Source organism: Lathamus discolor, chromosome 2 (assembly GCF_037157495.1).
Source record: "Lathamus discolor isolate bLatDis1 chromosome 2, bLatDis1.hap1, whole genome shotgun sequence".
Taxonomy (NCBI): Eukaryota; Metazoa; Chordata; class Aves; order Psittaciformes; family Psittacidae; genus Lathamus; species Lathamus discolor.
In genome coordinates, this window is record NC_088885.1 from 49,157,224 (window position 1) to 49,181,719 (window position 24,496).

At 39.8% G+C, this 24,496-nt stretch overlaps 1 protein-coding gene across 5 annotated transcripts in view; it reads left to right on the plus strand.

Moving 5' to 3' along the window:
• DIP2C (disco interacting protein 2 homolog C) overlaps nt 1–24,496 on the plus strand; it is a 320,749-nt gene that overhangs the window by 20,189 nt on the left and 276,064 nt on the right. The window contains exon 1 of one of the 5 annotated variants that reach the window (XM_065666776.1): nt 15,373–15,467. The exons of the other annotated variants lie outside the window; for them this stretch is intronic. The gene's annotated coding sequence lies outside the window, so the exon portion shown is untranslated. Of the gene's footprint in view, nt 1–15,372; nt 15,468–24,496 lie in introns of those variants that run through there. 5 annotated transcript variants of the gene reach the window in all.

The following is a 24,496-nucleotide window of genomic DNA, read 5'->3' on the forward strand; positions in this document are numbered from 1 at the left end:
TTCTTGTTAGCTGTCTGTCCTTTCCTGTGTTGGGGGAAAAATCGTGCTTTGTTTCCAGCTTGAAGTTCTCCAACAGTGATTCATCCTCAGGTCTTAGAAAAGGCTCTTATGTTTAGGAAACTAATACTGTATATGGCTTCTTAAAAAAGTATTAGCTTTGGACATGAAGTTATGTATTATTGACAAATCTGAGGTTGATACAATTTAGTATACTGAAGTTGGACTCCATTATACTTTTAAGAAATGGAATTGCTACTGTGGGAGCACTGTGCTACCACTTAAATTCAAGAGCAAGTACTTACGTCTTTCTTTATGGTCTATTATAAAAGGCTGTGGGGCATTTTATCGTGGACTGTCCTGTGAAAAACTGACTGGACTGGAAATTGCAATATGACATTCACATAGAAGAAATTTATATCAGAATAGTGTTGTGAAGTTGTGCAACTATGGATTGTAGTATTTGTTTATGGAAGTGTATAGGGTTCACATTGTTAAGGAAGCTGCTGTCTAGGTATGGATTACAGAACTGGAGCTAGAAGAAGAAAGCATCCACAGGGGCACGTACAAAGAAAGGATACCTGGAAAATCCTAAATGAGTTCAACTGGTGATGTAAGCGATTCAGTGTGAGGAAGACCAAGACTATATAAGGCATCTCAGACATTTTGTGAGACTACACTGAATCCAGCATTTTTAGTTCCAGTAGTATTGAAGTGAACACAAAACCTGCAACTGTGATTAAGCACCGTGATCTTTCCAGTATTGACATGGTATTGAGTTCTTCAGCGTCAAAGACTTTCACATCTGGAATAAATTCATCTATATTTTTTAACCATCTAAACAATATTTGACTATAATACTGTAATATTGTAATAATGTATTTTATGGTGTAATGCTAATAGTGTATACGGCAAGAGAAGTCCTAAAGATGGAAATAAGCCTGAAGGTCCTTCAGTTTTAAGTGTTCTCACTTTTAAAGCTGGATAAATAGTATTGTGGATATAGCTGTAACTTTTTTTTAATGCTCTTTTAGTAGGCAGGAACTGCAGTCTTGGAAACACATGGTTTTTCTTATTCCCTCTGGCATGGACAATGAAGGAAAAACAGTGTCCATTGGACGACAGGAAAAATACAATGCTGGAACATTTTAGCAATGAAGCAACAAGCATCTGTTCTTCAGCACCAAGGCTTAGTTTACCTTCAGACTTGTTCTGTTATTCAGATGGGAATCTCTCAGGGTGTCATTGTCCCTGGCTGTTTCACTGTGCAGCTGAGGCGGCTGAGGATATATTCTGGTACGCAACTGCTTAGTTCTGTACATTCATTAATATTGTGATTAATATACTGGACTGTAAATTGAAGGACCTGGTGGAACACATTCACTTCTGCCATGTTTTCTGTGCTTTCATGGCTGCATTCACAGGGAAATGGTGGCAGCTGAATCCCAGCAAGAAATGAGAGCATGTGTCTGCGATTAACTTTACTGAAAAAGATGCAGCAGTATTGGAAGTGTTTAGGTTGGTTTTCCAAGAGACTCATTTTATTCTCCCACTATGTGCTTCAGGGGTTTTAAAGCCCATCTCTAGTTCACATATAATTTTTCGGGGTTATCTTTCACGCTGGGTATAAAACTGAAAGATAGTTGATTTTTCAGTTAATCATAGTAGTTTATCACAACTACGATATCTATATATTATATATTATATATTATATAATATATATTATAGTAGTTTATCGTGGCTCAAAACTGTTTAGTGTTCTTGTAGCTTTTAGGGTTTCTGTTAATAAGAAAAACTCATCTGAGTTTGAAGCATACTGAAGAAGATGATGAAGGGTAGTCCAAACCTCTGGAGGCAGCCAATTCAGATAGAATCTCAGAGCACCCTGTTGTGAATTTTTAAATGAGATGTCCACATCATTCCGCTGTGAAAGATTAGTATCCCAAAATTAGGCAACAAATTTACCCAACCAGCGTTTGGTTTCTGTTCTAAAGCTCAGGTTTGCATGAGCTTCATAAATGCAATGTATGCTTGAGTAAGGCATTCCTTAGACCACTTTCTCCACAATTTCTCATAATTAAGGTTTGATATGTAAAATAAGAGTTCAATCAATGTGTTGTCTTTTCTATGTAGATTATTTATTTTTTTCTTTTTTTGAGTGTGTGTTGTAGAAGTAGCACCTGAAACCCTAAGCCCTCATCTGTCCGTACTAGCATTGAAAATCATCCAGGGCCAGGGCCAGTTCTCTGGTCCTGTAATTGAGTGGCTCAGCCTGGCTCCCGTGTAGATGTCTAAACCTTTTTGCAGCATATGGTCATATCCAAACAGCCTACTGTGAACAGTCTGTGATATGTGCTATTCCCTGAACTGTGTCTGGAATTTCTCTGGGACAGTGCTGGCTGTCATGAGCCAGAACTGTGTCAGTGAGAGCACTAACTACCAAACAGTATGGGTCCATGCTTGACCCTGTGCCCTGGCCCAGTTGTATTTCCTGCGTATTTCAGCCATGAATGAAAGCCTTTGTTTTTAAGATGATAACATAACAACAGCCTCAAAAACTGAAGCTCTTCCCAAAGAAAAGAAAATCAATGGAAGAATGCAAGCCAGCCTGAATACTGTCCCACAGCAGCCCTATTAGGAGGTTTTGCCATCACATGCGCCTTGCTTACCCTCAGGGTAAGTAGAGCACTCACATTTCCTAGAAATTATCTATTTAACAGAGGGATAAGGCAGTATTAAAATAACCTTGCCTTGAGTTGTGGAGGTTTCTGGTGTTGGCATTCACACCTTTTGTTGAAAGAGGGAACATCGCTCAAAGGATTATTGCAGTCTCTGCTGAGTGTTGTGTGGTGCCAATTCATAGTTTATGAGCCTGTAGTTAGTGACTTGGCATGAAGGTGGCTGCTTGGCTTTCTTACGAAGAGAGGTCATTAGTGAGAAGCAGGAAGAAGAAAATGGAACTGACAGAAAAATAGTTTCCTAATTGAAAGCATTTGCTTTTAATCAGAGATGCTAATAAATACTTTCTTTGTAAGGTCTGACATCCTGTATTTTGGTCAAATATTTTTTTTTCCGTGTTTTCTCCATGTGCTGATGTCATCACTGGATCCACTATGCAGTTTCAGAACTATTGCTTTAGATTGCATCATAGTGTTAAAGCTTTCCAGTTTTAACCCAGAATTTCTTGTTTACAACAGTAAGCAGATGACCCATTTTAACTTGTCAGTTTTAAGCAACGTAAACTTTAGAACCAAAAGCAAGCTGGATCAAGCTGTGTGTGACTTCAGTGGGTACTTTTCTTGGAAACTGCAATCTTACGCTTTTATTTAGTCCAAAGGCTTGGGAATAGGAGAGGAAAGAGTGGTGTATGGAAGAGTATTGATTAAAAAATGCCACCTCCTCTTCCTGATTTTTATTTCCCATTTCCTCCCCTAGATACATTTCTGAAGATACATAAAATAAGTCCCTTCGCTCCATATTCTTGCATGTTATTCATGCATTTTTCAATCTGATTAGGATTTAGAATATATTATTAAAACACAAGGACAGCTTATAGTAAGAATTAAGATCCAGCCAAATACTTGTGGGTAGTTTGAAATTATCATAGAATCGTTCAGGTTGGGAAAGACCTTTAACATCATCAATGCCATTTCCTGTTGTCCTGTTGCTTGCTACCTGGGAGAAGAGACTGACCCCTATCTCACTACATCCTCCTTTCAGGGAGTTGCAGAGAATGGTATTGTCTGCTCTGAGCCTCCTTTTCTCCAGGCTAAACAACCCCAGTTCTCTCAGCTGCTCCTCATGAGACTTGTGCTCGAGACCCTTCACCAGCTTTGCTGCCCTTCTTTGGATGCACTCCAGCACTTCAGTGTGTTTTGTGTCCAGTCTTAAATTAGAAGTGAAGTTGGCTGCCACTTCACTTCAGAGTAACAGGTCCCCAATTATAGATGGCAAAGAGAATTTGTAGTACCTGAAACTACTCAAGAGCTAGCATTTTGATTTTTGCTGTATTTTCAGTAAGACCAAAAAAGAAAGCAGCAGTGGCAGCCTTAGAAGTCAAGGTATGTTGGGAGACCTCCTGTGAAAGAGGTTATTGGTATTAGCGTGCACCATTTCTTCTGTCTCTGGACTGTGACATGATTCAAGAAAATACTCCATGCTGAGCTGACATTAACCCATAAGAAGGTCAGTATTTAAGCATGTTGAAAAGTTGTCCTGTATACTAATGCTTTTTCTTAATCAAAACATTTCTGTCACATCAAACACAGCTAGGACTCCGTTCTCTGTAGGTCAGTGTTTGTTAGGGGGCCAGGGTGTTGTGAGGAGCGTGGATAAACAGCACAGAGTTGTTCAGTATTGTTGTTTGTGTTTAGCTTCATAGGTCTCTGTTTTAGAAAACGATTTTTTCTGTCATAGCAAAGAAAAAAAAAAAGCAATAGAAAACTGAGCTTGGTTGCCACTCTTAGCCCAGATTTATGTGAATTTGCTGTGTTAATCTAGCTCTATTTGCTCATATTTGATCTCAACATAGAAGACTCTTTTTGGCTCTCTTGCATCTTCTAAATGGTGCCACTTACTGCAACAATGTGCCTAATGGAGTCTAATTCTGTGTTCTGCAGTTTTGGGGTTTTAGTATTATTAATGTGTGGTTTTGGATATTCTGGATGTTTGTTTTAATGAATTGTTATAGTTTGTTTTGTAAAATGATAAATAAAGTTAATAATTAACCACAATCTGCCAAGAATTCATGTGTTTTATTTTTTGGTTGAGTGACAAACCAAGCAGCCCGTATGTATATCCCCGAATTTTCTTTCAATGTTCCTAGCCCTGGATGGGTGAGGTTGCCTGTCATAACTTTCATGGTATCATGCCACATCTGTGGATATCCTTGTGCTATATATATCTATTTGCATGAACTGGCAAAAATTAAGTTCAGGTGTACAAAACTGATGCAGCATTACAATGTATCTTTGAAGCAGTGGCACCTTTAACTAAACAGTGTGTACCCTGACATTTGTTTGGTGTTTCTCATTAATTCTTACCAGGTTGTGTGTGCCTGTCAACCTGGAATAAAAGTTGCAGGCCTAGCTGGGATGCTGGAAATGCAAGTTAGTTAATTTGTCTTAAAGTCCATAGAAACAGCACGGTCAGATGACATAATTGCAGATCTCATTGTTAAATTGCTAATGTCTTGCAGAGGAATGTTCCTACCACATGTTAACTTTCAGAGGACAGTGTTTCTTTTTGTGTATGAAATAGTACATTGTGTTGCCGAAAACAGTGCTATACAGTGTCAGGCCAGAAATATAGATGGAAGAAAAATCTTGCCAGCATTCATGTTTTCTGTACGTGTCCTGGGCAGCATTATCTTCCACTGGGTTAGCTATATAAAGATCTGATGTGACAAGATTTCATGTTATCACCTTCCTATTTCAGTACATCTTCAAAATCATAATGGTGTTATATATACCTTCTACCTCCTATGTTACTATTTCCCCTTCCTATATAGATTACTGCTTAGGGCATATCCACAAAATAAATTTAGCTGTGTCCTAGCTCTGCTGACAGCCACAGGATTAAATGTCTGTGTTCTAACTGGTGATGTTTTGATGCAGAAAGTATCAAAGATAATCTTGAATTCTTTGGAAGAGCATTCTGCCTGCACCTCCAGCACCAGTGTGAGAATTTCCATACCTGCTGCATCTACTCACGTGTGTTTTAACTGTAAGTTTTAAAGGAAAGATCCTTAAAGATATGGGATTAGCTGGCATTCATTGGAGTTTCCTTCAAATTTATATTAGTCAAAGATGATTGACTTGTGGAAAGTGTGAATCTGCTTGTTTATCAAAAAGCCCCATGTTACTGAAATTTTTAACAGCACACATGTCCGTTTTATCAGTTTAATCTTAAAAAACAACCTAGAAACTTGATGCAATTTGAACATTTTGGATGTAGTGTAGACACTGCAAATGAAATATAGGAGGTCCCTAAGGGTCTTAGAGTCACGTGGTTGAGACAAGTCAGATACCCTGGCTGCATGAGTGCACCTCTGAGCATGCCTAACGACATGAGGATGTCGTGATATTAACTCTAGAACGTTTGTTGTGTATTTCACTTGAGTGTCCTTGTTGTGAAAGCCTGCTGCAATAGAAGCACAACTTGGCCATCCACGGAGGGCAGCTGGGTACAGAGGTGTTGGAACACCTATACTTGTGTGCCATCTTAGTGTGGAGTATTGGAAGGGTCTTCAGAAATGGCTGACTGGGGAGCGAAGGTTTGAGATGGAATATTTACATCAGATACTGTAAACCCCTGTTCTGTTATTGTTCCTTGCATCCTTTTCTCCCAAAGAGATATCTTTCATTTTCATTTTATTTGTTTTTACCTAGGAGACAAATGCCAGGGAATACTGAGGAGTTGTTACTGGAAAATTCTGACTCTTACTGTTGTTTCTTGGAGAATATTTCAAGTACACACTTTTTTTCCTAGTCATACATTCTGTTGCTGACTTGTGGTTTTTATCTTTTTTTTTTTTTGAGTACGTGTTTTAACTGGCTTCACAGATGCTTTGTGTGACAACACTACAAATCATTTAATGCCATCCTCAAAGCAGAGCCAGTCAGTTTCCTGCACAAGGTGTTGGGGACCCATGTTTGACATTGCGCATTAGCAGCAAAGAGCTGCTGTTCTTGAACTTGGATAGTGCCTTGTGGAGTTGTCTGCATCCTAAATAACCACTGCAGTTACTGGTAGTATAGAGGTGCAAAACCCCCGTCATAGTGCAAAGGTAAACTGGCTTAAATTGCTCGGAAATTGCTTACAGTGTGAAATGCTATATTTGTGTCACCTAGGCTAAAGATTTGAGGCTTTTTATGAGGTTGCAATCAGCTTTATATGTGTTATTGATTTTATAAGCCTTCTATGACTATGTTGGCTGAAACTGTTTTGTAAAAAATCTATTTGACCTTCAGATATTCCATCTAGTTCACTTTCTTTGATTTTGCCAGAAGAGTAGAGATGCATGGGGGAATTTTGATTGTATTTTTAGGTTATATTTTTATTTTTAATCCAGTTCTGTTGGACAGTAACAAAGTCATATTGCAGAAAAATGGTAACTTCCTGCATACATTATAGCAGTGATGTGCTTTTTATGCAAACTACTTCTGTGTAGATTGAACATCAATGTCTGTTTTCAGTCTTACTGGAAAAATATTACAGTCTGATGAGCTGAGAAATAGAAACTTAAACGTGATTGTGTCCAATATTGTAAATAGCTCGTATCAAGAAGAAGCTTAAGAAGATGTTGGTTTTGTCCGGTGTGAAACAAAGATAGAGGTACACTTGTCATATTCGTAGGTATACCTCTGGGTAAGTTAGGAGATGGTGGAGATGCTCTTTTCTCATTCTTTGGGTGATAGCTCAGTGTGAAGCTTTCGAAGTTTGTGAAATGGAGACTGAACTATTTTTCTGTCATTACTCTTGTTGGGAGTATCTTGCTTTTGGTGAGTGCAAGGCTCAGTCACTAATAGTATGGAATTATGTATATATATACTCTGCCTCCCTTCCAGTCAAGTGTTACAGACCACATTTTTTCCCCAGCTGAACCTTCTGAGTGAGTCTTGACTTGGTCAAAGTCAAGGCAAAGATTTCATCCATGTCTGTGGAGCCAGGGTTTAATCCCAGTGGTTTGGTGGGGAACAGCAGAGAGCAACTGATGCAAGCCTTGTCAGGTTTACTGCTGCTTGCACAGACGTTTCTCACTAGCAGCCGGGGAGGCGTGCAGGGCAGCGTATGCAACAAAATGTATCCAGCAGAAGTGTGGTTCAAATGCAGAAGCATTTTCTCATGCTAAAACGTGAGTATTACTAACTCTCAACTGAATAGTCTAGAAAAAGTGAATGTTCATTTAACAAAATGTCAAAAATTTTTGACAGTTGGCCACTCAGAGGAAGTTGTTACTTTTCCATTAGCAATTTTTTAATCAACTAAAAAAACAGAATCACAAAAGCATATCAATGTGAGACTATCACTGAATGGATTATTATTCTAGAGATGTTTCTTGTGCTGCCTTATCACACAGACAGAATTATAATGCATTTGTTTTTGAGGACGAATACATTAACACCATTGGTATGTCTCTCTCTGCTTGCTCATTCTGTATTTTTACTCCGGTTTGGACTGCAGGGGAGAGTTAAAGAAGCATTGTTACAGGCATTTTGTAGATCTCAGTCTCTAAGCATCAGTTACAGTAAACATCTGTTACTGAGGTTGAAGACCAAGGCTTGCAAATCCGTTTTTCTTTTGTCACTTAAAATTCCTAGATTTATAATAATCTGCCCATCCCTGGACTGGCTGCCTGGTTGCTGGTGTGGCCCTCTCTGTAAGAGAGGACTGGAGCTCTTATCAGCGGGTAGCTTGTGTCCTGGCTGATAAGCAGCTTAACAACTCCTAACAAGTGGCTATTAGTAGGCAGATTGTCTGATGTGAATGAAATGATGCAGAAAGGTACAATAAAAGCACTTGAAATACATAATACAAGTAGTTAAGCTGTGTGTGTTTGATGATGTTATTTGTCTTAAAAATTCCTGTTATGGTGATTTTGGAAAGTGCTAAATAGGTCTATGTGGAAAACAAAAAAAAAAAAAGGCAAACCAGAACTCCAAAGTAGAAGTTCCAGCTGTTGCTTTTTGTTCTAACATGTTTTTTGGCCAGGTGGAGGTTTGTGATCTTACTGTTTGTTAAATATTATATAGCTCTTCCATTTTATATGGAGTTGGACTACTTTTTTTAATATCGTGGGTTTTTAGCAGTAATCTTTGAAGTGGTGGTGGGTATAATGCGCGTGTGTGCTGCATAAATACATACGGTCGATTAATTACTAGTGTAGAATCTTTTGTAGAGAGAAAGGGAGCATTAAGTAAAATTAAAGGTAAATTTATAATTAACACGCCATAAACTTGTATCTGTTACACTGTTTATTTAGGAGGTACGCTGCTTCAGGATAGTATTGTAGGCTGATAGTATTTTCTATCTATAATTGCAAAAGTAAATGGAAATGCTGTATTGCATAGAGCAGTATTTCACATACAAAATACAACACAATATTGTACGATAAGTATAAACAATATCAAATGAGTCATATTAAGATAATTGGAGCAGAGACCTAATGAAAAAGCAGTCTTGTGGAAATAGGCTCTGCTTGAGACTAAAACTGGATCCACAGTCAAAATGGGAATGAGAAACTACTGTTATTACATTGTGCAAAGTTTCCCTCAACACTGAGGTTGTCATGGGAAACTTAAGATATGTTTATAAGGTAGTTTATAGCTTGTATTGCTTTTAAAAGCAGCAGGGGAGCAAAGAGTTAATGTCTTGAGCAGTTTTTTATGGCCTTTTTTTATTTGTTGGTTTCACATGCAAGAAACAAAGCTTTAAACAAAGAAAAGTTGTTTAAGAAACACTCTGTAACCTTGCTGGTAACAGGGGTCTGCTATTGCCACTTAACAAATCAACTAATCCTAACGTCAGAGCATTCTTGCTCTCTTCTTATTGCTTCATTATTGTTGGTGAACTTGACAAAGACTGATTCCTCATTGCAATGGTAAGGTGTGGAGAGCAGCTGCGATCAGGGTCCTGTTGTGCAAGGGTTGCACAAGTATATAACCCATGCTCCGAAGGCTTCCAGAGCAAATGGGCAGACAACAGAGGAGTGCTGTGGTGAGTAATAGAAACCAAAATCAGCGAATGATTTCCTTGATTGAACCTGGTGCTGGGAGTGTTTGTTGGTTGCCAGTTTCTCTACTGATGCATCACTGCAGCTCACAAGCTCTCTTCCAGGCATCACGCTTTTGGGACGCAAAACCCACCTGGCTCCTTCCGTTGTAGCCATTTTCACAGAATTTGGCTAGCGCTGGTAGTCAGCTAACATCCCTCCTTGGCCCACAGTCCTCTTATTTTCCTCTGGCAGCCTGCAGAGGATCACCATTGGTTAGGTGTTGGGAAGGCTCTTAGCAGCAGACCCAGGCCACAGCTGTGAAGAATGAAAAAACTGGTTAGAAATCTCTCTGGGCATCATTTGGTAAGAAATTAAATGCTGCTTCACGCTTACTGCGTATCCTGGAGGGTTTTTCTTCCCAGCGTGTGCCAGTAAGGGTACCCTTTTTTCTTGACTGACCTTCCACACTGAAGTTAGATGCCTGCATATCTTTCACATCAGCTGTCCTGCCTTCGTTTGATGTTAGTTGGAGATCTCCCCCAGGAGATGAGCAGTAATCTGTGTGAGGGTAGTAGATTGAAAGTGTGGGCAAACTACTTCCATGCCTGTAAGTGAGCAGTCATCAGAAGGAAGATTCTGCAGTATCTGTTAAAGTAGAGGGTTTTCTCCGTTTCAGATTAAAGAGCTAAAATATGATTTTGTTGAGAAAATTGTTCAACTCTCATTGAGAGTACAATATATCAAAAATAATTTTGATAGAGATAACTATTTTTCATTAAGGAAAGCACTTTCTGTGCCCTTATTTCCATATTAACCAGATCAGAGAATGCCCTTTCTAGCTCTTGGATGCTGCAGAAATGCTGAAATTCTGAGAGCAAATTTCCAAGCTTGCAGTCATCTGTCTGTTTAAAGTGGTGATAGTATCTGAAAATTATTTCAAAGGAGAAACTCTCAAACTCCGATGGAGTTTTTGTATTCTGGGGTAGACTGTAGTTGTCTTATAGTGTGCTCTGACTCCATATGGTGTGCTCATTTGTTTCCACTCCTGTTTTGAATGTTTCCCAAAATTAGCTTGATTAGAAGATACCATGAATATGCCATTCTTGAATATATTTAAGCAATATAAATACATAGTAATATATTGAAGAAACTTGCTAAATGTTCAGACCAATTATAAGATACTGTCAGGACAAATGAAGGACTTAGATAAAATCCTTTCAGGTCCTACTTCCTACTCTCCCAATACATTTGACTCTGCAAGCTGCAAACCTGTGACTCTTGAGACCTTATCCTGTTTCCAAAGTCACATGCAGATCTGTTGATCCTTATGGTATACTTCTTCGAAATCTTATCTTGTCCTGTTCAGAAGATCTGTTTGTTTTTCAAAAGATACGCGTTCTGCACAAGGACAGTTTTACCCAGTATTCTCGCAAAGTAAAAAGCGTGTTTTGAAAGGCACTGAAATAGTATGCGTTAATAAGAAGGAACCGTATAGATACGCAGTTTCTAACACAGTGCAACCTCTTTTTCCTTACCAAAGCCTGAATTCTTAGAGGAATGCTTTAGGTCACATCGTAATAACGCCTTTGGTAGCTTCATCAGATAGCAACAAGTGAAGGAATAGTGATCTTTTTGACATTATGAAGTGCCTGCATCCAAAATCTAGCAAGCACAATCACTTGTGCTGGCACTGCTATTATTAGTAGTATTATGACAAGAGTGAAATATTAGAGTGATCACAGTATGGGAAATGCTGTGACAGTGTCTTCTTTGCACTTTTACAGTGATGATGTGTATTTAGTTAATGTTAAAAATATAGTACCCTCGCTGTTAAGTGGCAGCATGAAGTTTTGGACACTGTGCTCAGGTATTCTGAGGTCTTATAACTTCATTTTGTGGGTTGCTTTCAAAATGGGCAAGCATCCTGAAAATACTTCATACTGCATGTGTGGCTTCATAATGGGGATGTACTCTTACAAAGTGGCAAAGTGCCTTTTTTATATTCTGTTGATGTAGCTAGCAAACAGTGGCTTACTGTTTAGAAACCCGTGATACTGTAATGTCAAGTGTGCAGGGAGAATTCCATCTCTGAAAGACTGAAAGGTTTTGTGAGCCTTTAATGATCTTTTTTACTGAAGCAAGGAAACCATAGGCTGGGCCTGAAATGCATGGCTGAAAAATTATCTCTTGGAAACTTTCTCCCACCTTAGCTCCCTGCTCTCCAGAGACATCAATAGAAAAGCCCCCTGAGGCTCTGCTCAGGAGCTAAATTTTCAGTTCCATTTGTTCTCCTTCAGAGTGTCCTTGGCGTTTCGGAAACTTGCAGGATGAGGGGAGAGAGATGCATCGGATAAAAGGCAGTAATTCACGTGACATTTAGCCTCTAGCAAAGAAAATCTGCCCAAATTGGCTCCATACCACCCCCCATCCTTACTGAGTGGTGTAGACAATTTTTGATTAGCACATTCCAAATTTAAACTCAGGCAAGCTACATAAAAAGAGAAAACAAATTGAATGTAAATCCACCAAAGGGAAAAGATCAAACTTGGGAGAAAATTAAGTATTCCCGTGTACTAGGGCACATAGAGAGTGTCACACTATGGAAGTGCACTGCATTTGGTTTCCATGACGTCTTATCCTAGCAACACAATTTTCATGTTTTGTTATTTTCTGATCTGCCTTCCTTTAGCTGCAGAAGGTACAGAATGCAGCGTGTCAGTTGAGGTCTCAGGGTGATACTACTGTAGGAGGATTAGATAATTTTAGCGACAAAATATGTAGCTAGGATGGTACCTTCCACTTTGATGTTTAGACTTCTTTCAAGTGAGAGTGCAACAATGTTACTTATATTAACTCTGAAGATACTGCAGTTTATCCCATAGAATAAATTGAATCTCAGTTAAGTAGAGTATTGGTAGAATTTTCATATGCATTTTAGTGATTTTGGGACAAGATCCTGTGATGTTGCCAGGCATCACTGACTTTTGGGAGACATGAGATTTACACAGCTTCTGTGAAGGTGAACTTTGAAAGCGGAATTAGAGTTGTATGGTGGGAGGTATGAATTTGTCTAAGTGTTTTAGTATTTTGTGCCAAAGTGCCTGAAATGAGATGGCAGTACCCTTTCTGTACTTAGTAATTCCAAGTAAGGATTGCAGAAATACATACTTCTTCAACAAAGGAAAGGTCGAATACTCAGTGTCCTATAGCTTGGATGACTAGTTGCTGGGGCCTGAAGCCATGCTATATAATTGAAGTCCTTTGTAGTTCCTTCTTTCTGCTTTCTTTCCCCTGAGACTGTGGTAGGTGATGAGTAGGCTCAGATGGGATCCTGTGTTACATGAGCTCAATCAAAAGCCTTTGGAAGCATTTCTGAGTCTTTCCACTGATTTCAATGGCAGTTGAAACCAGGGCCTATGTTAATATCAGAAATGTGAATGCAAGCCCACTGCCTTGAGGGTAAAGTTTAATTTAAATGAATAATATAAGTTAACCTTATAGGACAGGGATCTACTCTGTTCAGCATGTTGAATCAGTATGTCATGCATTTTGTGTGTGAATAATGACTACCACACTATGATTCATGGCCTATGCAATTCTTAGCATCGCAGTTTTGTCATTAAGCAGCGTGAACGAGACTGGAGAGGTTATAAAAGCAGCTTCCATAGACTGCAGCCACATATTTGAAAGCACCTACTGGGAGACTGTCAGCTTCCTCTCTCTGGAAGAGGCCTTGCTGGGGTCTGGCCCCATTTCAATTGATGTTATATGTGTGAATAAATAAAGAGTTGTAATGGTTGCAAAGATTCGTACACCTTCAAAATACCTCAGAGCAGGCCGAGGTATTTTTGACACCTTTTGACACCAGGATCTCTTGATTTCTTGCTTTCTTACTCTGCAGCTGTAAATTCTGGTGTAAGAGATGTTGGGCCAGTGCATGTGTTAGGGCAGTGGTATGACTGAGGTCAGGTTTAACCTGGTGGAGTTCTTGCTCCCTCTGTTTGGGATGGAATTTGTATTTTTCTGTGTAACTTCATCAGGAAAAGGCAAATAAAATGAGATTTTGGAATTTCCATCCAGGTCTGATTGGTCCCGTTACTTGCATGTTGTGGCACAGCAGTGATCCGTGGTAGCTTTGCATTTGGGATGTGGGTGTAACCAGTGAAGTTGTAGCTGAGGTCCTGGTCATCCTGTTTCACAAAAGGGGCTTTGCTGTTAGTGTCTGGGATCTCTCCAAACTCTGCCCAAATTCAGCAGCACACCAATTTCGACTCTGATGTTGGTATTGAGGCTTTTTTCTTCCCTCTTGTCCCCAAAAGTAATGTTGTAGTGCCTTACAGGTGAAGGGTTTTATTTATAAAATAAAACCTGCAAAGTTCGTTTCGTTAATAAAGTGCTCTATAATGTATTCTGGGATCACCGTGTGGATTATGCTGTGCAGCAAAGAAGTTTTGTTGGCAGTTTGACTAACCGGTACTACTAGATTTCTAGTTCCTTTATTTTCTGTAAATACGTAGTAACATACCAGTTAATTTTAGCTCCAAGTATTATCAATATAGCTCAAAATATTGAGTAAGACTGTATGATGGCTTCTTAAGTTGGGAATTTTTCAGTAGTTGACTTCTTAATAAGAATTGTTTTAACAATGATTAAATTTTTCTCATCCTTCATCAGTTTATATATGCACAGAAATAAGCAATGATTTGGATATATGCTAGTACAAGTAACACACAAGTAAGCCTATCCAGACTCCATCTACTTTCGCTTAATCTCTTTAATGAAGAAAATGTATGAGTTAAAAGCTTTAAATCTGGTGTTTGAGATGCAACAGTCCAAAATAAGTTCTTGGAGCAGAAATTGAAACTGAAATATCCTGTACATGTCACTGCTGAGCAAATCTTATATAGGCCATGGAGAATGAGGAACTCCTGGTGAGAGCTGCCAGGTGGAGGGTGATGGTCAGGGTAGGAATGCTGGGAGGGTGGGAGAAGGGAGGGGCTAGCCTAAGGCTCCAGTTTGATGGCAGGCGTGTTTCCTGCAGTGATTCCTGCTGCTTCCTTTCCCCAGGCATTTGCTGTTGTGCTATTTCTACCTCTCTGTGCCAGGGAGTTGATCTGGCTTGAAAACTTTGCAGGGATGTTTTGTGTCTGGATGAGGTCTTGATCCAGTTGGCAGTATGGCTCCGCAGAGCGCGTGTCAAAGCAATGAAGGGATAGGGTGAGCTGTAGGAGTGTCTGAGGGGGGAAGTCCTTGCTGAACCGTGACTGGCCGCAAGCGCAGAATCACAAGCTACTGGTGAAACCGGGGGCATGTTAACAGCAAGAGGAAGATTAAGGGAAGATAAACAGAAGCTTACAGAGAGTGCTAGACAGAAGTGAAAAGGCAGGTTACCATCTGGGGGAGGTAAATGGGATCATGGGCTCAGGCTGTGAGGTTAATATATGTGGCCAGTTGGTAAGTGGCTAGTAAAATACTTCGCTCCATCTTCCATCACGTACTGGTCTGTGTTGTGTGTCTGGTTGGAATGGAAGTGTGAGAAACACAGAGCCTTCTATTTGTATGTGAAAGTATCCACAGGAGGTGCACAGGAGGTTTACTTTGTTTCAGGAAGCTTTGTTTTACTCTTTGAATTAAGTAATAAAAACCAGAGCACACAAGCAGTAGAGAAACTGGATGTCGGTGCTGGGTTTGGCCTTCAGTGGAGTACACACACATTGATCTGATTCTAACTTCCAACATGCAAAGGTACTCTAAGGTAAATATTGTGTGTTTCTGAGAGTTGTTCCATTTTTTGTCTGAGACTACAGTCTTTTAAAGTAATTATTTTCTTATCTTTACTTCATGTAATGTTATTTACAAATACGTTTATGAGCATAATTTGCAATCTCCAGCTTTGTATTCTCTTGAATTTTCATAATGCCTTATTGCCCTGTGAAAGAACATAAGCTGTAATAGAGCACATACTATTTAATATTCCAGTTTTCTCAACAAAGGTGATTAAAGTTGTTGAGGTAGACTAGTTAACTCCTGAAATGCATTTGGCAGTTGCTTTGTAAGATTAGTATCACATAGTGCAAGTGCTGATTTCTCCATCCCTTGCTGTATTGTCCTTCTGTTTCTTTGGAGATGCATTTCAGTGGGTGTGGAGAGATCTGAATTCATGCACATGTACGTTGTATTGCATTCCTGCCTTAATTTAGAACCTCTTGGAGACCAGCTGCAGTATATTTAAAACGAGGAGAGGGTGGGTGGTTAGCTATGGAAGTGTCCTGCAGAGTAGGTAGGAATAGTCAGTTTCAGTTGTGAATGGAGGTGCTTGTTATCTTGTCTTGAAACTGTGGTGTGTATTATCTTATTGTTTTTCAAGTTTGAACACTCTTTTGATTTTTTGAAAACTAAAGCTACATTTCTGCAAAATTATAGTAAACAGGAAACCTAAAATGGGATAAAGTAGAGAGAGATGGATGCCAGTCACAAGATTTATTGGAATTTCACAACTCTCTATTAAATCAAATAACCTGTTCAGTAGAAGTAGAGATAGTTGTTAAAACACCAGATGTTAACTACGATGTTTGGCTACTGATTCCATTAGAACTGCTATGCCAATATTTAATATGAAGAAACTGTTTCTGAAGTGTACTTGCCTCGGAGAAGTGGAATTTATAGGATGTATTATTTGTGCACTTTCTTCATGAAAACGGTGGCAGAGGGTTTAATGAGGTTGTGCTGGGAACTTGCTCATCCTTGAAAACAACCGTTTAGTCAAAACATGATAAGCATGTGAGGGCAGAACAACAGCCAGGTCACTGTATTTGCCAGTTTGTTTCGAAACAGCCTTTTTGGTTACAGTAAATGAGCCTGGAGCCCATGACTTCAACTGCCGCTTTTACACTGTGAATTCTCCAACTGGCTTCTAGCGCTTAATGAAACTGCCATGATTTATTTAGACTGTTCATTGTGGTTTGTGCCCATTTTTTTTAACCTTCTCCAGTGTTATCTCTCCTGGTGTGTGACCAACCAGTTTGAGTTCTCCATTATTATGCAGAAATCCTTCTCCCAGCAAGAGCGAAATAGAGTTGGGCTTCAGGACTGAAATTAAGATCTGTTGCCACAGGGATGGAGGTGATTTCACTGACAATCTTCAGGTGGTTTAGACTTTTTTAAAGGTGCAGCCTCCTGTAAGGACGGGCTGCCTCTGCCTCCCTGGGTATGGTGGCTTTCTGCAGGGGTTGCTGGGTGACCTGGCCTGGGGCTGCAGCCTGCTTTCTGCTCAGCCTGCTTGAAACACTGCAGTTGTCAACCTCCTGCCACCCTGCAGTCTAGAACAGTCTTGTTGCTGAAGACTGCCCTAGTGCCAAGCAGATCTTCAGGCAAAGATCAAAATTACAGGCCTGTGTATTTCTGCAGCTGAGGCTGCAAACTGGTAGTTAAAAGTGATTTTCCTATCTTTAAGTAATAGGCTTACTTTGCACCTGTCCTCATCCTCAAACTTGTGGCTTGGGAAAGGGTTCTTGTAAGAACAAGTGAAGGCAAAGGATTCAGACTTCCGCAAATGCAGTAGGTAGTTGGGATGTGTTTGAGGAAGCTGATTAGCTGTAGTATGAAGTGACAACTTAGTTAAAATTACAGCATTTCAGATACACTGTCAGGTTCCATACTGTGGTTTGGCTGTAAGCTGCGGCTTAAAAACAATGATGTAATGTTTGACGTTTAACATTTAAACCTGGTGCTTCAGAATTGGTGTCCTTTATAAGCGTGGCATAACTAAAGGACTGTTTGTTGTATTTGAAGTAGGAAGATGGCATGAGACATGATTTGAAGCTGCCATTTACCTTAAAGATTGATAGTTGTTTTGCTGTAGTCAGATCTGAAGGGCCAGATTGTGGCTGCTGTGTAAAAAGGAGGTGAGGACAGAAGATGGATCCTCTCTGGATGCACTACAAAGAGCCAGACACATTCAGGCTGTAATTATGCATTTTTGTTAAAACAAGCTGGGAGGATTTCAGTCAATAATGAACTCTGATCAGCTCCTGTGGCTAGCGTCTTCCATTTTCTCTGCTTTTCTGTCCATTCACTCATTTTAAGTTCTACTGTCTTCCCTTTACTCCTTTGGTTTCTGTTTAGATAACTTTGTTTTGAATGGTAATTTAGTAATTTGATCTATTTAATCTTAAATGAGGTCTTTTGGTCTACTCTTGTGAGGTTTTCCTTTATCTTGATGACTTACTGGCCTTTAATTAGAACCCCATTTAATTTTTAAGGGCTTTAAGGTGAATAGACAGGTGCTTTTTCGTAGGATTCTGTGATTTTTTTGCTACTACTTTAACAAAGGACCTAGAACAATATTTGCATTCATGTAACAATTTCCATCCTAATTCCCAGGCTGCAAGCCTACTGCTTTGCTGAACTGCAGCCACCTCAGAGGACTGTAGCAGCCAAGGACGACGAGGCAGGAATCTGGTTTTTTTCCAAAAAGCCCCAAGCTAACTTCTTTGTCCAAGGCAGGCACACAGGCTATGGATACTTAAGGTCTCATCTGAAAGATGCAAATGAACAGACTGCCATGAGTTAGAGGTAATTAAAACCACATATTGGGATAATCGGCCAATTCAATCCTTGCTTTGTTGCAGTCTATTTTCTAATCTGAGGGATATGTTTTTATGGTGTTAAATTTTCTGTACGCTCACCAATGCACAAACAAGGTAGCTGCGTGTACCCTGCTTGTGCCAGCAGAAAAGAAATGTGTTTGCAAGCACAAATGACTGGCTATCATTTGTAGGGTGCATGTGTGAAGCTATGTATGAACAAATGGGGAGCATGTGAAGATCTGTTCTCAGATACTTTGTTCCTCGTGAAATATGGAGCAGAGCTGAGTCTGTGGAGTCTTTGGTCACTTAGAAATGTCAGGGAGAAGGTTCTTTATACAGAAATTGTAATACCAACTTGTCTTTCTTATGCCCAAGCAAGTGAATAATTTTCAGTGGCTGGTTGTAATGGGTGTAATTATCTCCTTGAGAGGTGAGATATTAACAACCGCCTCTACCAACGCAAGGAAAGCCATGCAAGGCTATATAAAGCAGTTCCTGCAGTGTGCATATTCTTGTTTCTGTGGTGGTTTTAAACTAGTGTTTCTCAAGGTACCTGAGGACATTTTCGTAGGTAGTGTAGGATAGACTCGTTACAATTTTCATCTCTAAAAATTTTGGCCATTTTTTCCTCTTTGAACCTAGTGGCGACCTTCGCATCCTTCTGCACCATACAGATGTCATGGGCTGTGAGCACCTCTTGCTGGGGAAGGAGGACTTGCTGGGGAAGGAGCAGCAGCTCCAGTCCAAACCTTCTCGGTGCTCAGCCACAGACTCTTCCCTCTGCAGCAGCAGCTGCCCAGCTGCATTTGAGGTGAAGGTAGCAAGCTGTGCTTGGCATTTTCTTACACAACTGCTGCCAGGATGAGTCCTTAGCAGTCGTCTGCTGTGCTCCTATTTTTGAAGCTCCTTCTGTTACTTCATTCACTACAGATGATGTGGTCCAAATGCTGGTCTGTGCTTCATTTGTATCTACCTCATGAATAAGTTCCCTTTTGCTTTGTCTGAACTTATCGAATGAATGGCTGCTTTTAAGAAAGCTGGACCTTAGGTTTGAGAGGAATTAACCCAGAAGCAAGAATAGTAGCAATAACTGATGCCACTGTTAATGGCTTAGCCTGTTGTGGGTAGCACTTCAGTACTCCCTCTTCCAGGGCTGAGGAAATGAAGGCGAAGTGAGTTAGAACAGGGTGATTTCAGTCTTCTGAATAATGAAAGATAATGTGATAGCCACACGCACAGGATTAATTTTTGCTTAGTAAGTTTAATTAATAACTTTCAGGAAGTCAGTTTCTGCCTTTAGTCAAATGCTTGAAGGACAGAAGATCAATTTTCCATCTGCATCTAGTTTCTGGCAGGTTTAGGACTGCAGGGGTCCTTTTTCCCCTTGGTGCTTGCTATGTTTGGAGGCAGCTGCTTCTAAATGTGTATTTGAGCCATAGCGGAGCAACAGGTAGAATTGATACTGTAAAATCTTATTTCTAGTCATTAATCTCAGATAGTATTATGCTAAAGTATCTGTATAAAAGCAATTATCATAACCTTCTTCCTAAATCAGTATGCCATGGCTAATGTTTTGGCCTCCTTCCCTCTGATGCTGTCACGCTCTGGTGCTTCCTATGTTTTCGCTTTGTAAGACTTGATCCCAGAAGAAAGTGCTTGAGGGTATTTTGTCTTCTTTTTATCCTGCCCCCCTTGTCTCCCCTGCCCGATATTTATCTGGGTTAATTGATGTCGACTAGAAAACAAATCTGTCCTGGCAAAGGGGTTGAGTTGCAAACTGATCTGTACATCGGTATTTCATAGAGATCCTAACCCTCAGACACCATGATGCAGGAAACTTTGTGTACTATTGTAACAGGTCTCCTTAACAAAGAGGGATCTTCCATAAATTAGCTTGGGCTGCAAAAGCCTCAGGTTGTGTTTCTGTTGCAGGCAGCTCTGACATCGAGTTCCTTGTGTGCAGAGTGGGAATGAGGTACCCCTCTGACCCTTGGCAGTGTTGTCAGGTGTTTGCAGTGTTGGTGTGACTTGTGCATTGGTAAGAGAGGAAGATCTTGGTATACGGGGATCTTGGATAGGAAATGTGTCAGTTATTCACTGAATGCAAGGGAGTATCTTATCTATTGTGAAGCTTATTTGTCCTCCTAACTCTTTGTGAGTCTCAGCTTTCGTGTCTGTACTGTAAGGAAAAATCAGGCATTGCGATTACTGCTCTGTCCTTTTATTATTGTTGCGCTGAACCTGAGTTACTAGTTTACTCTTTAGCACTTCTTGCAGAGATAACAGTTAATATTTAATATTGACTGATTATCTGACAGAATGAAAGCTCTGGGAGTTACATTTCTATGCTTAGAAGTGTTGTTATTGGTGAAGCCTTCTCCAGGTTTGAGCTGCACGAAAGGGCAAAGGACATAATGTGAATTCTTTTCCTGAGAGGCTGTTCTCTACAAATAAGTGAGACTGGCACTATTTTAGTTAATTTTAAGCTTGCCATAAGAATCCTTCACCTTATATTTAGAAAATATATTGCAATTCCCTATTGCCTCATATTTGTGGCCTTGGGTTTGTGTGTGGTGGTACTGTGGACTGTTGATGAAACTTAACAACTTCAGCAGAATTTATATCTAAAGTTTGAGACCAGTGTCTTGAAGGTACCACCCTACAGCTGTATCGCCCTGTATCGCTGGTGACTGTGAAAGTATACTCAGTTTGTTTAAGCACAACACCTTTTGTCAATAAATCAAGAAATCAGTCAATAAATACCAGGTAGATTCTAGGCTGAATTTAATTTTTGTTTGTGGTGAAAAACCACAAGATGCATTTGTAATTTAAAGATGGTAAAATTACTCTCTTCTTGTGCTCTTCCCATTGCTTTTTGTCCTGTTTTACAAGTTCTTAATTTAGTTAACAGCTTTGCTGCTTGTGCAGTCAAGCTGACAAACGACTACTGTGTGAGTACAAAGAGTATGACACTTGAACATAACAAACCTGGTAACCAGTAGAGTATCTCCTGCAAAATATTGTATAGTATAGTTAAGAAATAAGCACCTGTTTACCTGGCCGACTTCCCATAGCACTGTTACCTGCATGGGACCTTCTGTTGTAGGGAAATGCTGGTGTCTGCTTCCCTGATAGACATCGCCTGATGCACAAATCAAAAGAGAAATGTCTGGAGGTCTGTAAGCCTGACAGCACGTCATTTGTGGGTGTTTGACCCCTGCCGCTGGGTGTAGAACAGCAGCTATTGACCCTCACATGCAACTGGGTCATTTATAAGACAAAGTTGCCTTTACATGTGACCTAAAAAGAAACGCAGAAATCCTATATACTGATTACTTGTGTTTTATCTTACCCCACAGGTAGTGTTCTATATTAATTGAATAATAAATAATGTTTGTTTGTTACTGATTAAACAGAGTAGTGTTTCTGAAATTCCAGCTGGTTTCTGCAGTCGTGGGGACACAAAGATGCCTCACTCCTCCCGTATTAGCATCTTAATTCCCTGCTTGAGTTGTCTGCAGCTCTTACTTCCAAGAGCTGTTTGGTCTGTCTCTCTGAAGGTGTACTATAAAAGTAGCAGGTGGTGATGCTCTGTACCTTCTGCATTCACTTTCCTCCACTCTTCAGCTGGCACTGAAGGATTGCACTGCCTTGATAGTTTTGGAGTTCTGGTCTGTGGCTTGATGAATTCCCAGTCTGCCCTAATGTATTCAGGAGTAAAATACTGCACAATGGGCAATATAGAGAAGGTGGGCATGCTGGAATAAAAAGGGCAAAGAACAGGCTTGCAGAGCAGTTAGTTTGCCTCCTTTTATTAACTTCTTCTGTACATTGCATAGTGATGAATTAGGCTAGTATGCACTTCTAGTTTTCTGCCTCCAAATTATCTTACTTGAAACGTAAGTTTAGACCTTGAATGCACTTGTCTTAAAATAAGCTAACTACGAAGTTTAGTATTCCATCGATATTTTGATTTCATGCAGAACAGGAGGAGAAGGCTTGAGAACATATAGTCTTTTTCCAGATACATATGGTGCTATTAGTATGTGTGTAGAATTTCAGTGCCTGCAGCTCAGTGGTGTTGTCTTACTAAAGTTTACTAATGTCCTTTACTAATGTTGTATTTGAAAATTCAGTCCACTCTCTTCTTATCTGAGTGAATATTAAACCAGGAGAAAAATGTAAAGTCTTAATGTAATTTGGATAGTACTCCTTAGAACTGGTGTAGTCCTGTAATTCCCAGCAACAACAGCTGTGCTAATGTGGGGTCAGTCTCTGGCAGTCTGAGTGTCACCGGAGAAAATGGAAATATTCCAAGCCAAATCTGTACATGTAGCTAATAATAAGGGTGGTATGGCTGTTTCACCAGTCTGCAACTCTGAAATAGTTCCCTTTTCTAAACTAGGAGACTGTAATAATAACTTGGGTCTGTAATCTTTTCTTTTTTTCCCCCTAACATCAGTGAGGAACTGTTGCGTATGCTGTTACCTACCATTTTTGCTGATACAAATGCTACCAAAGGATGGATGTTCAATGCCTTTACCCAAATCATTCGGAAAACGGGATTTCCTTGTAGCATAATGTGTAGTAGTTAGGAAAAACTGTAGGAGCATTATTTATGAATAGGCATTAAAGCCATTACCAGTTGCACGTAGATTCCCAGTTACAGGCTTTCTAAAAGGATAATACAATTCTGTAATGGTTCCAGATAGAACTTTCAGGGATTATTCTGTAAAATGTCCTCAGCCCAATGAGGTGTGCAAATTCTTTCACGTTGTTGCCTTAATTAGTCATTAAATACATGCTACATTTTTTTTCTTGCCTTTTTTTTTTTTCCCTATGGAAAATGTTCATGGCTTCAGCTTCAGAAAGACAAACTGCGCTGTATCTTAGGAACTCTAAAGAGGTCAAAACAGAGGCAGAATGAGCTCTTGGATTTCTCTTGCTGTATCTTACCAAAGCTGCCATTTCTTTCTGAAGATGGCATCCTCACTAAATGTAGAGCATAAACTGGAATCACATATTTCATAGAAGAATTACATTCCTGGAAAGGTACATGGATAGAGAGTCTTCATAAACGTGTTTTCAGTTGTTGCCTGCACCATAGACTTCTTCAGAAGTAGGGCTTGTTTTGTTTGTGGTATTTTTTTCCATTTACTAGCTTGATACAATATTGCAAGTGGAGATTCTACTAATGCCTACTTGGATATTGTAGTGGTAAAAATTGGATAAGTAGCTTGTTGGTTAACTATTTATGATACTTTGTGAAGTTCGTAGCAGAATGCTCTAAGAAATGTTTATTCAGGATCATGGTGCAGTAAGAAACTCTGTATGAAAATCTTAAATTTAAGCTTTATCTGTCAGTGGGAAGATCACAGAATCATAGAATGGTTTGGGTAGATAGGGACACCTTCCACTAGACCAGGTTGCTCAAAGCCTGTCCAACTTGGCCTTGAACACTGCCAGGGATGGGGCATCTACAGCTTCTCCGGGCAACCTGTGCCAGTGCCTCAGCACCCTCAGAGTGAAGAATTTCTTCCTAATATCTAACCTAAATCTACCCTCTTTCAGTTTAAAGCCATTTGCCTTTGTCCTGTCACTACATGTGCATACTTCTTGTCTATACTTCTCAGGTGCTCATATATTCACATCCACATGTTCTAAATGAAGGCAAAGTGATTGAAGTAGGATGTGGGAAACATCAACTGCGCATTTCTTTGTCAGGTTGTTAAGATCTGTATCATGATGTGTGTTACTGTCATAAACCTTTCCAGTTTGCAGAAATCAAAAGCCTGAAAAAGCACAGTTTCCGAATCATATAATCCAAATGGTTGGGTTAATGGAACCAAGGTTATTTCAGTTGCTTTGCCTCTTCTGTAGATACAGTGAGATAGTTTCAGTTACTCTAAATCAGACAGTGCTCACAAAACCTCAAGTATTTCTACTTACTGCCCTTATAAAGCTGTCTGTACTAGTCCAAAAAAGTACTTGACGGTATCTATGCTGTCTGCTTGGTAGCACAAGAGGAATCCCAGATCACCGCTTCGTATCAAAACCACCCTGACAAAAGCATGGTCATCTGCACTGCTGAAAGGACTGTTGTGGTTCAGGTGCATACCCATGTGCACTTGGTTGGTAAACTTGCAGTGCCAATGGGATACTCAAACTAGGCTGATAAAGCATTGGAAGCTCCTTG